The 13,569-nt window shown below is 44.7% G+C and overlaps 2 protein-coding genes across 3 annotated transcripts in view; both read left to right on the plus strand.

Moving 5' to 3' along the window:
• The window catches only part of LHX9 (LIM homeobox 9), a 129,957-nt gene extending 127,156 nt beyond the window's left edge, over nucleotides 1-2,801 (plus strand). The window contains exon 8 of the transcript XR_016021564.1: nucleotides 2,634-2,801. The gene's annotated coding sequence lies outside the window, so the exon portion shown is untranslated. The remainder of the gene's footprint in view (nucleotides 1-2,633) is intronic.
• Nucleotides 2,802-6,703: 3,902 nt separating this feature from the next.
• Nucleotides 6,704-13,569, plus strand: part of NEK7 (NIMA related kinase 7) — a 106,112-nt gene continuing 99,246 nt past the window's right edge. The window contains exon 1 of one of the 2 annotated variants that reach the window (XM_074317080.2): nucleotides 6,704-7,012. The gene's annotated coding sequence lies outside the window, so the exon portion shown is untranslated. The remainder of the gene's footprint in view (nucleotides 7,013-13,569) is intronic. The other variant, XM_074317079.2, reaches the window with a different exon arrangement.

Below are 13,569 nucleotides of genomic sequence, written 5' to 3' on the forward strand. Positions count from 1 at the left end.
GGTTTTGATTACAGGCAAAATTTATTTCACTGTCTGGATGTCATGTCTCTGCATGAAACCACTGAGTTGACATCTTTGTAATTCCAGGCTTATGAGCTCCTGCATCCTTCCATGTGGAAGGGGGGAAAACAGATGTAGCTGCCCTAGGTGGATCCTTTATAGCCTTCAGATCCTACTTTAAGTGTCACCTCCTCAGAGAAGCCTTCCTGGACTACTCTCTTGTTATTCCCTCTTAGAGCATCCTATCCCTACTTCTCTTCAGACTGTCTGCTCATCCCCACAGAGTAGGCTTAATGTGTAACCCATTTACAAAAGCATATACACTTTGACGGAGGTGTCAAGGATCAAAACACATGCAGGAACCAAGGGAATGAAAGCCTACTTATTCACTACAAGATTCAGATTGGAAAATAAATGCAGTGACATGCACTAACGCTTATTAAGCTTACCACTTCAAAACTAAAAATTCATAGTTAATCCATGGTGGTGATTGAGAACAAAGCTCTGTGCCACGGGAAATGAGAGTGTAGCAAGGACAAATGTGACTTCCACACTTTCCTGGAGCTGGACTACCAATTAGATAATAAATCAAGGTTACTGTCATTCACGTGCGCTGATAAGGTTAGCTGACGTGATCTTAGCTCATCTTCCTGCTTTGGGGCAGGTTGCATTGAAACCAGGCTGGAGAGATGAGCTAAAGTCCATGTTAAAATTTGATTGGAGAAAGAGATTTGATAGCCTGCCCTGCCAGGCTAGGAACGCTTTCTTAGAGTTAATTCTAGGCCACATGTTTTGTAAGTGTTTCATGTTTCATTTGAGGACACTTTACGACTATTTTTACCGGTCCATGAGCTGTGTCTCATCACAGGTGTGCAAATCTCTTCATGTAACAGCTGGTCATCTCAATACATGCTAAGAAACAGATCAGGGGACTGTTTGGATTTTTGCATAGTTTATGTACACATGATTTTTAAATAATCGTGAAACAGGAAAAGATCCACAATAGCCACGAAAGGAATGAAAATATTAAATTCTGAAAATGACAAAAGTAAATGCCAGCCTTCTGGGCTTAAATCATCCACAGGAAAGACTCAGACAATGTGGTTTCTGACTGAATATAATCTCTCTGCATATTTAGGTTTCAAGACATAATAATCTCCTATAATACCACTATCTAGATATTAGTAATAAAGATTTGGTTATCTGCTAACTACAGAAATGTATGTTAGAAATGTTATACAGGAAATTAAAACTAATCATCACCATGATTAATTTTCATGTTTATTTATTTTTTCTAATCATTTCTAACTTAGACTGTGATCTTTCTCCCAAATCCTTATTGTAAAATTCTAAAATATACCGAACTACTCAGAGAGGGGTTACAGGATGCAGGCCTGATTAAATATTAATTTCGCTTAGTTTAGAACATGAAGAAGTAATATTTTTATCATTGACTTGTCTTTAGAAAAAGGTGATTATTTGTGTCTTTCAGTTTGAGTCAGGAAAGAACAAATAAAAAACAAGACAGAATTTTAAGTAGTTAGATATTTTGGTTGCCCAAACTATACATATGTGTGTGTCTATTTATATACTTTAAAATAATATTTCAAAGTTATTTACACTTAGATAACTTTAAAAATAATTTATATTTTAAAAATAGCAAATATTTAATAATAATGGAAATTATATAAAATAATGATATACTTACATAAATAATGTAAGAGTTCTGCAAATTAAATAAACCTGCTAGTTACATAGTGTTAAGTCACAATGATGTGACACTGTTGTCCAATTAGGACAGTTCCAGTTTCCGTGGGTGACATTCTACTGTTTGTCTTCTCCCATTCTTTCACAGAATGGATTATCCCATAAGCCTACAGATAAATATTGACTTCCCTTCTCCAGGACTTGAATGGCTTATGAATTTAAAGGTTCCTGCCTGACTTTTAAGGGTGGTCACTTCATCGAGTTTTTAGGCACACCTCTGATTTTTGTCCCACAATTCTCAAGCTTTAGAAATGACACTGTTTTATTCCAGAAAGTGTGGCTGTAGATGCCCCGTGCACAACGTAATGCTACCTTTTGCACAGAAAAGCCTACATGACAGAGTGATTAAAGAAATACAGTGTCTCCATCATTTGAATTTTACCCAATGGTGAATTCAGTGGCAGAATTGTGGAGGACGCCCAGGCTGTCTGTGACTGACTAGGCTTCCTGTCATGGAGACAGAAGAGCCTGCCTTCAGTATTTCTTTGGGTGTGAGTGGCATGACTCCAAATCTGGTTTTACTCATCACATCCTGTATTTCCAAGTAGGTTGAACATTACCAGGGCAATTGAACTGCTGAAGAAATAATTACAGAGGCATCTTAATGTGCACTTCTGCCAGTGAGTAGAACAGCTGGGAGAGAAAAAAAGATTCTGAGAACTTGTATGTTTTAAGCACTCAAAGCTTAAGCATGAGCAACGAGGGTTAGAAAGCTGAAAACAAAACTGAATGCAACTTTTCACCTCTCATGTTGCCTGTCAGAGGTGTACTTTGGGGTCTGCAGCTGAAGAGGAGACCCTCTTTTAACTATGCGGAAATACTGAAAGCAAACAAACTTAGGGTTTTCCATTTTCTTTCCTACTTAGGAAAGAGACACTTGCTTCGGTTGCTCACACCTGAGTGGAGCTCGTGCACCCCAAGAGTGAAGTGAGGAGCTCAGAAGAGGACTTGACACGTAAGGAGAGGTGGAGAGAGACAAAGTAGGAAGATCTCTAGGGGGTCATCCCATTTGGTTTTGTGAGATCACAGGATATTGGTAACAACGTCCCCTTTTCAGAGTAGGTGCATGCACACAGAATATTCCAGAGAAACCTGCACTTTTTAAAATTATCTTTGGAATTGGTTTATTGTGTCATCACACTCTATTAGGGTAAATGACTGAGAGGTGAGCAGGAACCCACAGTGAAAATGCCACCATTGTTGAGGACAGTGTCTCCTGTGAAAAGGCCTCCCCATCTGGCTCCACATCAAGGATGGTGTGAACAAGCGTGCAAAGGGAAATAATTTCTGAGTATATTTCCTTCATTGCTTTGACTTACTGACCATCACATAATGGCCCTTGGGCTTTTATACTAAGAGACAAAAAGCATAAATTCAGTTGGATTCTGTTCACCGAAGGAAATCATGATATAAACCTAAACTGCTAATTGTACTCTTTCTTTCCTGTTGTGCAACTGGTATAAAATATCGCATTTCCCTACATATATATATATATGATTAAAATGTTTCCCCAGTTTTATAAGTACTACAGAAATAGCCAGGGGACCAGCTACCATCAGGTTGCCACTATTTTTATCTGTGAACTGACTGTATTCTCAAAATGCCATAATTAGATAATTGGGACATAGCAGAGTTGTCTGTCTGTGATTTTGGATTCTAGGCATTTGGATGTAAGGATACAATTCAGGCTGATTTGACTGTTTTAATGAGAAGCTTACCTGCATGATGTCTTAACACAAGGAAAAAGTAGCTCTCTAATATTTTTCATGAGTGCTTTCAAAGCAAGAGAAAGATTTCTTTCCTGAAGCTGCACAGTGACCACAGCCAGGGCCAGACGAAAGCGATCTCCCTTGAGTCATGTGCAGTCTGCACTTTCACTTCCTCCGTTTGGCCCAGTTTAGTCCAGACATTTCAACAGCTTGACTAACCCTCATGGTCATTTAGCTGCCAAAGTCTGTGGCCGCCAATATCACTGGTAGCTTTGGAAGCACATGTGTTGCCAGCACTATGTTTGAGTCAGGAAGGCGAGACCTTGCCGGTCTAACCCTCAGTGGCTAGGATCTTTTTCAAAGGAGAATTATTTTTAATATTACTTCATCATCCTGCATCAGGAAAAAAGTTTTCTGGCAAGCTTCTCTCTTTCCAGAGAAATTGCATTGACACTGAACTTGGTATATAACATCTGGTCTGGGTTAGCCTGTGGATAAAAAACAGTATTGATAATCAGTACTACTTCTAATTTTTATTTTTAATTGGATGGAGCCAGCAAAGCTATATAAATAACAAAACACGATGACTTGGTGTAAACCGATAGTTTTTTAGCGTAATAACCAAATACCATTTACAGCAAGGTTAATCTGAGAGTGAACGGTATGTATTGCATGGTAATTAGATATGAACACTAAGTAGCTCATATAGGGGACTGTCATGAAGGCGTCTCGTGGAGCCAAACACGCATTTTGAAGCCAGCTTGGTGGGGAGATGAATAGCAAAGAGTTAAAGCTGGACTCTGCTCTAATGCTCCCTGGGACCAGAGGAGCCTGTTTTTCCATTAGCATTTGCCCCAGGCCAGGGGCCAGTGGCCAGGGACAGGACTCCCAATTTACCATATAGGTCAGTAATGAAGAGTCACAAAGAGAAAGCACAATGGATTCCGTTCTGACAGTCTTCCCAACCTTTCAAGCAAGAGAGTACTCTCTAGTTGTAAGTTTGTGTCTTCCAAGGTGAAGAAATAGGACACATACCAGTGATGTCAACAGATTGGGCACCAGGGAGCCACTGGTAGGGTACTTCCTAGACTGTCTGGGGTCACTAGGACTTTGAGCTCATTTTGATCCACTTGCCTCTCAGTCAGTGTTATAAGTGATATACGTTTTCCTTATACCAGTGAAATACCTGGTCCTCAGGTGAATCTGAAGTTTATTCCAACTGGGCTGTTTTATGGATCATCTATCTACCTACATTTTCTGAAAGGTAGTGCAGTAGGACATCACGGGTTGTGTATTAGGGTGAAATGTCTTCACCCTGGGAGCACCTGGCGACTTTTCCTGCAAGGTGTGCCTGTGTCTGACTCAAGCGACATGGTTCTTATTTGACTGACGGCTTTTGATTTGCTTTGTGACTTGATAGAACGATTTAAATGGTCTAAATGCCAGCATGAATGGCTTCATCCTTGCCTCCTTTCTTACCCCACAGCCAGTCCACCGGCAAATCTTGTTGGCTGTATCTTAGAAACATATCTGGAATCTGACCATGCGTATCGCCTCCACTGTTAGCACAATGGTCTAGCCATCAATATCTTTACCTGACCATTTGAACAGTCCCCTAACTGTGCTAGGGTCTCCACAGTGCAGCGCATCGTCCCGACCTAAGTCTGATGTGGTCACTACTCCAACGGCTTTCCAGCTCATCCAGAACAAATGCTAAAAGTTACAAGGTTCTACGTGTACTCCTACCTTTACCCCCACCTCCTCTGCCAATGTCATCTGCCAGCACTCACCTATTGTTCACTGGATTTTAGCTACACTGACCTCTGACCTCTTGGCCATTCCTCAAAGAAGCCAAGCCCACCTCTGGTGGGGTCTTTGCATGTGCTGTAAATGCTTTATTCCTGGACACGTGGCTCATTTTCTCACTTCCTTCAGGTCTCTGTGCAAATGTCAGAGATGCTTTCCCAGATAAACATATTTCAAACAGCAGCCTCCCCGCCACGTCTCCTTGCCCTGCTTCATTTCTGTATGAGTCACCATCTGACATAGCATGTCTTTATAGGTTTATTATTTATTATTATTATCGCTTGTTCTGCAATGGAAGCCCCAGGAGGCTTTGTGTCTTGCTAACTTGTTGTACCTTCATGCATTGTAACAGTGACTCACACATTGATTAAAACTGCCTGAGCCACTGGAATCAACATCTCCTGAGATCTTGAATTATTTTTTTTCTAAACATAAACTTCCCAAATCTTAATTCCATAGCTTTAACATTTTAAGTATTTGATCTATAATCTACTCATTTTTGGCTCAAATCCCTTTGGTGGGGAGGTCAAACCAGTAAAAGACGTAGGAGTAATAACTATTTAATGAGTACTTCTTACATGCCAGGCTCTTGTGCTGAAGCACTCTGCTTTATCTCATCTAATTCTAACCGCAGGCCTAAAGATAGGTATTTACTACTACTGTGTTCTCCTTTTGTAGACAAAGATACTGATACTTGGTATAGGTGAAATAACTTGTGGCCAGGTCACAGAGTTAATAACCACTGAGCTGAGATTAGAATCAAGGTGTGGTTGACTCCACACTGCCTCCTAGCTGCCTCCTGCAGTAATGCATGTCCAGTTGAAGTAGGGAAGCGGTTAGAATCAAAGTATTCCCTTTACAGCGCCTGTGCTAAGGTGCTGGGGTACGTACGTGTGTATTATAATATATGTAACCTCCTCCCTCTAAGATTCCAGGTACCAACCCAGAGGTTGTTCACCTTTCGGAAATGTCCCAAGAGCCACTTGTTCCTCTAGGTTGGGACTCTTACTTTAAACGCAAGGTTCGCTCAGAGCCGAGGTGGGTTACCACCTAGGAAGAGAAGAAAGGAGATGTCACCAACTCGGCGTACTGCTTGCAAGTGAGGGTATTTAAATATAAGGGAACAAAAAGCACGTTCTCCAAAGGCGGCCGACCCCCGTCTCCGAGGGAAGTCGGCCCGAAGGAGGGGAATAGGGCTGGGGGGGCAGAACGAAGCGCCCCGCGATGCTAGGCAGGATAGCAGGAAGCTACGTGCCGAGAGTTTCGGCCCCAGCGAGGGTCCCACCGCTCCGCAGAGAGCCGCGCGGACACCACCTGGGACCTCGGCGGAGTCTGCGCCGCGCAGCAGCTGGACCGCTGCGAAGGCTCGGGGGCCGGGGATGTGGGCGTGGCCGGGCCGGGGAGGCGTGGCCGGCCGCCGCCCCGCCCTCTCCTCGGGGATGCCGGGATGTTTACACTCCTGACAGCGGCGTCCGCGAGAGGAGGAGCGGGAGCCTCGGGAGGATGGGCCGCCGCTAGCCTCACACTCGGGACGCGCCTCGCCGTGCGCAGGGTGGGTGGCCGCGCCTGCACCGTCCGCCGGGGCGGCGCGGCGCGAGGTGGCGATCGGCTCCGGGCCTCGCAGCCACAGTCCCCGGCCCAGCGGGCCTTTCCGCGGCGCCTCCTGGCCCGGCCGCCCGCCCGCCCCGGGCCCCTCGCGGGCAGGAGATCTGACAACTCCCAACTTCCCGGTGAGTCGCTGCGGGGTTGCGGCGCCGGGCCGAGCGGGGATCCTGCGGGAGCCGGGCGGGGATGGGGATGCGTCGGGATCGCGCGGGCGGCCTCCGGGTCCCGCGGCCGGGGAGGTGGGGCGGGGCGGGGCGCGCCGCGCTGGAGCCCAAGGCTCCGGCCCTGATCCTGGGCAGGGGCGGGAGCTTCACGCCTGGCACCGGCTCTGGCGGCGCCGGCCACGGTAACCAAGAAACTCGGCGGCCACGGCGCTGGCTGCAACAGGTCTTAGGTTTCAGAACCCGAGGAACTTGGGTGAAGTCCCGCCTCCCGCCGCCCGGCGGTTGCTCATTGGCCGCGCGGGTTATTTATTGCTCACGGATTGGTTAGGCCCAGCTGTCAGAATTCGGCGGCCGCCAGACTTGGAAGAGGAAAAGTTCAGTGGGAGAGAGTGGGTGGTGGGCAAGTGTCCAGTGGCTGGAGAAGTACCGGGAGGATGACCAGCCTGTTGGAGAACGAGCTTTAGTGGGACTCCGACAGGTTCAGGAAACGTCAGCGAGGGAGTGTGAGGCGAACACTGGTAGTGATGGTGGCCGTGGAAAAGAAAAATCGAAAAGTGAGGCCGAAGCTAGAGAGACGGAGGGTAGCCCAAAGGAAAAAGGAGAAAATAGGGGGCCCCGTTGCCCCAGGACAGTGTCAGGAGACGAGCACGACGTAGAGGACGCTGCAGCCAGGTCGCAAGGACTCCTGTTGCCTCTTCCCTGCGCACTGGCGGCCTGGGACACGATGCATCCAGCAGATGAGTCGTGTTCTCGCAGAGCCGTCGTCCTCGTTAGGGGTCAATACTAAACATACGCCCATTTTACAGCAAGATAAGCTCCCATCCTTGAGCAGTTCTGGAGACGGCACTGGAATTCAGACACGTGTTGCAGACACGAAATGATTTTCCTCCTTCTGTGAGGCTGGTGATGTGAAGGATGCAGCTGAACAGTCAGATGCCCCTAGTTGGCAGAGCACGGTGTACGCGTAATTAGAACCAGTGTTTCGAAGGCCTCTTCCGAGGAATTGTGAGTTTCCAGCAGTGCGCACACGCCCCGCAGGCGACAGCTGTGTGTGTTGTCAGGTTGCGTTACAGAATCAAGCACAGAACGTGTGTGCAGTGAGTGTTCAGAGCAGGAGCTTGGGCGGCTGCGGGACCGGCTGGAGCGGCAGAGCACTTCCGCTCCGAGAGTTTTTGTGGTACTTTGGGGGCAGCCGGACAAGCACTGAGCTCGGTGACTCATTGAAGGAGACATGCCGCTCACCATGTGGCGACTCTCGCTGAATGGACGCGCAGTAGTTCGGGGCGTAACACTTGGTGAAGGCCAGTGCACTTAAGACGGTTGACGTAAAACGTAAACAGTTATTTCATTTTCCGAGGAAGGAGTCTTCTGCAGCCCTCGGGGAGATCCAGCCCACAGCGGGCTTCCCTCCTAAGACCACAGCATCCTCTGTTTGCTGCTGGGATGGGAGTTCGCGGGGTGGGGGAGAGGAGATAGAGCTTAAAAAGTTTGCCTCTGGGAGGCGTCAAAGGGACAGAAACTGTAGGTGGGAGAAGAGCCGGTGAAATAAAAGGGCGAAGGCCCCTCTGTGGAGGCAGGTGTTTTTCTCGCGGGCTGGGGAAGCGGGGGACCGGGAGAGGTGCTGGCAAGAGATTCCGCTCCACCGGGGAGGCCCCGCCCCTCGCAGCACTGACAGCCTCCGCAGCCAATGAGCGGCTAGGATAGCGCGGTTCCCGCTTGGGAGGCGGTACTTCCGAGCCCCTCCGGGAGGCAGACAGAGCGCCTGCTGGAGGGATGTCTGCGGGCGGTGGGACGCGGGGCGAAGGGAAGGCCTCGTGAAATGAACACGGGAAAGGAAGGGCAAGGAGGCTCCAATTTCCTCTCACCCCTCGTGCTTGTCTCGTTTCATAGTTAAGCTGCACCTTCGACTCACGACTGCAACTGAAACTTTATAGTCGACAAGAAACGAAGCTGGTCAGCAAACTAACTATCACCCCTGTAACCGATCGGGATTTTGCTAACTGATCTGAAAACGGAAACCAAGAAATGTCAGAATCTAAATCGTTAAGCGCGTTCACAGTGACTTGGGACTCTTTCCGCAGTTAAAAATCTTTATCAGCTTATAAAGTAAAGACGGTAACTTGACAGATTGAGTTTATGATCAGAATTCAGGTGTAATCATTTTGCTCACTCCTCCATTCCCTTTCCCACTTGCACATTTTGCTGGTGGGACAATCGCAAGAGCTTTTTTCCGGCCCAGTAACACAGCACTTACTCCAGGAATGAGGAAAGCGCGTCTGGTATGATGGCTACATACCAGTGGAGGCGGGGAGACGAGGCCAGTCTGATGAACAGACCCGAACAGTAAAAATCAGTAAATGTGTCAAATGGCCAGAAGTGCAGTTCTAGTTTGTGCACATGAGCATTTAACGTACTCCCCTCCCGTCATCTGGTGTTGCGATTGACCGTTTTGGGCCCTGATTTACTGCAAACGTTTCAGTGTTCTTTTCACCTACTGTGCATTTACAGAAATGTAGATTCTTCTTTTTTTTTTTCCCCCCCCCCACTTAGGTGTGTGGCCTGAGGTAGCATTAGAAACTTTTACAGTGTATCTGGAACCAAACTATTTTCCTAGGAAGCAGATCTTATGTTTTAAAATGTGTCTCTAGGATTACTAAGGTAGCCACCACTGAGGGCATCTGGACTGGGAGAATAGTGATTATCTAATGCAGTTTTGGAAAAGAAGTGGCTTAATTAGATAAATAAGTTCCGAATTTCCTTTCAGGTTTTGCTTACTTTATTGTTTTAAAAATAGGTTTTGGTATTTAAAAAATGTGCAGTGTAGCTGCAGCAGCACAAAGCAGCACTCGGTCCACATTCCTGGTTTCATTAAAATGAAAATATTTGTCCTTTCAAGTATTTGCTCAACAGTTAACGTGGGTAGGTATTTTAGTACATTATATATAAAACATGGTGGCAAACTTAGTGTAATACTTGAGGGTGTCTCGGAAATGACATGTATGATTAGTTTGCTCTGAATTACTTTCTCAGCAATTTATCAGCATTTCTGTAAATATATAGCAAGATGTTTTAAGAAACATTTCTTCATGATTTTGAATATTTCAATTTAATTCCTCATTTTTATAGGGTATATGGGTGAATGACATTACATAATTGTAATCAAATATATTTATTTGCATGATATAATAATGGCAGTTGAGAATCTTTAAACATACATAAAACTAATGTAGAACCATTCACTCAGGGTTATAAAATTTCTAAACTACTGATTCCTTTTTTTGGTGATTAATAGTTTGATTATCCCAGTGTATTACATGTCTTCACAAAATATTTTGTTGTTCTAATGAAAACACTTAGAAAATATATTTCATGGTTTTATTGAGCAGTGGAAACGAGAAGGACAGATGGTGATAAAGCATTCCTTAATTTTTTTTTTAGCAAGATAACTTCTTTTTTTAACCTTTGTCAAAATAACAGCTCTGTCACACTATACATATTTTTTATAGTGAACTTATACAATGAGCTATTTTGTAATAGCTATATAAAGAGTTAATTAGAACAGCATATATGAGTGGAACTTATTTAATTGGTCTATATAAATTTAGAAATATGTGTTTTCTGTTATTTAATGGAAATAGATCTTGCCATTGGTCTTCAGTTGATAATCAGGACAAGTTGGTAGGTAAGGGCGACTTTTTCATTCCTGGTTGCTTTTGTATAGAAAAGAGGTTTGCACGCTTCTTTGTAAAGGGTCTGGTAGTAAATATTAGTACTTCTGGCCTTGTGAGCCACTGGTCTCTGCCAGAGCTGCTGCCACTGTAGCCATTCACACTCTCCATCCAAACAGGTGGGTGTGGCTGTGTTCCAACAAAACTTTATTTATACACACAGGCTGGAGGCCCACCCCTGCTCTAGGAGATAATACCAAAAATCTAAATATGATCCTAGGCTGTTGATGTTTGGGTTAATGAGGATTTTCCACAACAGTGCTTTATAGCCTGTTTTGGTCCTTAGACCCTGTTACAATCCCTTGGCCTTTCCTGATCCCTCAGAATAATGCCCAGTTAGTCATTCCCAAATTTTGTGTTTCACCTCAGAGACTTCATAAATATATAAACCTCTTAGATTTGCCCTCTTGTAGATTTTGAGGGTTTCCCACTGGGGGATCCCGCACCTGTCCTCTCTCCAGCTTCCTCTTTACTAAAACAACATGGAGTCTGATGTCAGTCATTTATCTTTGCTGATTGACTGATGATGACCCTTTAATAGGAGCTTGGTGTGTTTCTTTAGTAGTTTTCATTTTAAGCCAACTGCAGTGACTGCCTTTGTTAGGTTTAGAGGGAATTTCTGGCATGAGCAAGAGGGTGGGCAGATTTTTTTTTTCTTTTTCAGAAAAAATTGACTTAGTGTTTTATAAAAGACTTTTTTTTTCCAGTTAAAAAAATACTACAAAGGGCCTGTGTTTATGGGGACGGCCTACAGTCAGGACATACAACCATCTTCTCTTCAGCTGCCCTTGCAGCTCCAGCATTACCATTTTCTGTTTACCATGGTGTGGGAAGACTAAGCCCCAGGTTTGTCTCCTGTTTCGTGACTGTGCTGGAGTTACTTCACTTGTTCAGACCATAGTTGTCTCAGCTCCGGTAAGATTGCTTTGAGGAGTAAATGAAAACATCTTTCTAAAAGTATGGCGGTAGGCTCAGTACGTGTGAATTTCAGTCCACCCATTTCTCTGTTCTTAGGACCTTTAGCTGTGGGAAATGCATCTCTATTCTGATGACTGGCCCCGTTGGCCACTCTGCTCTATCCCAGCTTTGTCTGGACAGGCTCCTACCAAGGTCGACAGCCACTTGAGTTCTCTGCTTCCTCTTGGCTTGAGATTTCCATATGCAAATGTAATGGTTTCCACCTTTGAGTTAGTGTTTTTCCTTTTTGGGGGCGTTGCAGGCAGAGGCAGTAATCCTTAGTTCCACAGGTAGGGAAAACCCACAGAGGCTTGGGGGCTATATTTTGGACAAGACAACATTGGAGTTGCAAAAAGATTCTTAAATATTGATTCCAAAATGGCAAAATTAAAAATATTCTTTCTATTATGCTTGTAATTCTGGCTTTTTATTATTAAAATATTTTCCTTATATACTCATGTTTACATGGCAAATTGCTCTAATTTTTGTTGTGGTTGTAACCATAACAAAGGCACATATCCTCTATTATGTTTCGGAAAATTGAATAGATATGTTTATGAAAAATTGTTATACTTCTAAAATGTAAGAAATTGCAAATCTTCCATTGCCCTTTATATCTAACTGCTGGACACTGTAGTAAAATAATGTGATATGTTTGCATACTGTCATAAAGACACCCAGAACTGTACAATAGATAATTTACATTAGGCAAATAGTATTTCTTTAGTTCACAGATTATTTTTAGGCATGGCTTGTTATTCAACAAACACAGGTAAATTGAAAGATATGCAAGAATGATGCTTACTGATAGAATGATTTTACGGAAAGAAATTCATGTTGTAGTCTCAATTTCTCAACCTACAAATTCACTTCATTTGTTTTTTTCACAGTCTTTGGTATTAGAATGCACTTAAAATAGTATGGGGACAGGTGAGGTATTTGGTGAAAACTGACATTTTAAAAACATTTCCACCATCTAAAAATAACGTTTCAGTGTGGTTGGCAGGGAGTGTGGGCTTCCTGCAGCTTCCCAGTGCCAGACCACAGAAGGAGCGCTGCCTCTTGGGTCCCTGATCAGAAAGCCTCCCGCCCCAACTGTGCAGCGCTTGGTCAGGACACAGCCACAGGAAGATGCTGTGTGGGGGACCCCACAGCCATGCCCTGAGTGCTCCGGGCCCTGGCTCTCAACGTAATGCCTGTGTTACTCTCCTAGGGCTGCCCCAACACAAGACTGCAACGTGGGGGCCTTACAGCAACAGGAACATATTGTCTTTCAGTTCTCGAAGGTCAGAAATCAAGATCCACAGGCCGACCGTGAAGGTTCTAGGGAGAATGGGTTCTGTGCCTTTCTCTTAGCTTCTGGGGTTGGCCACGGCCCTTGAGGTTCCTTGTCACTCTCATCTCTGCCTCTATCACACGCTGTTCTTGCTGTGTGTCTGTCTGTGTCTCTCCTCTTATAAGGACATCAGTCATTCTGGATTAGGACCAACTAATGACCTCATCTTTACCTCTGATCACTCTTCCACTTAAAACTTCACAAGCAAAATCTCTGCTTTTCCTTGCAGATCTTTACCATACCACAGATTTTGGGATTTTTGATCTTTTTGTTCCGAACAGAATATTTTAAAGTGCAGAGATTGTACCTAAGAGAGAAAGGCGCCCAAGTGACCCTGTACACATGTCATCGTAGTGGGTCTGCTGTTGCTACCACAGAACAGCTGTTCCAAAGTCAACTTTTCCCTTCACCATTAGCGGGTGGTGTCCTTTGGGAGTCCTTAAGTGCATGATTCACTAAATCAGATGCTTTCAGAATTGGAAAGAAACTCTGAACTG

The sequence above is a fragment of the Rhinolophus sinicus genome, chromosome 6 (genome assembly GCF_057876585.1).
Source record: "Rhinolophus sinicus isolate RSI-liver-muscle chromosome 6, RSI-T2T, whole genome shotgun sequence".
Taxonomy (NCBI): Eukaryota; Metazoa; Chordata; class Mammalia; order Chiroptera; family Rhinolophidae; genus Rhinolophus; species Rhinolophus sinicus.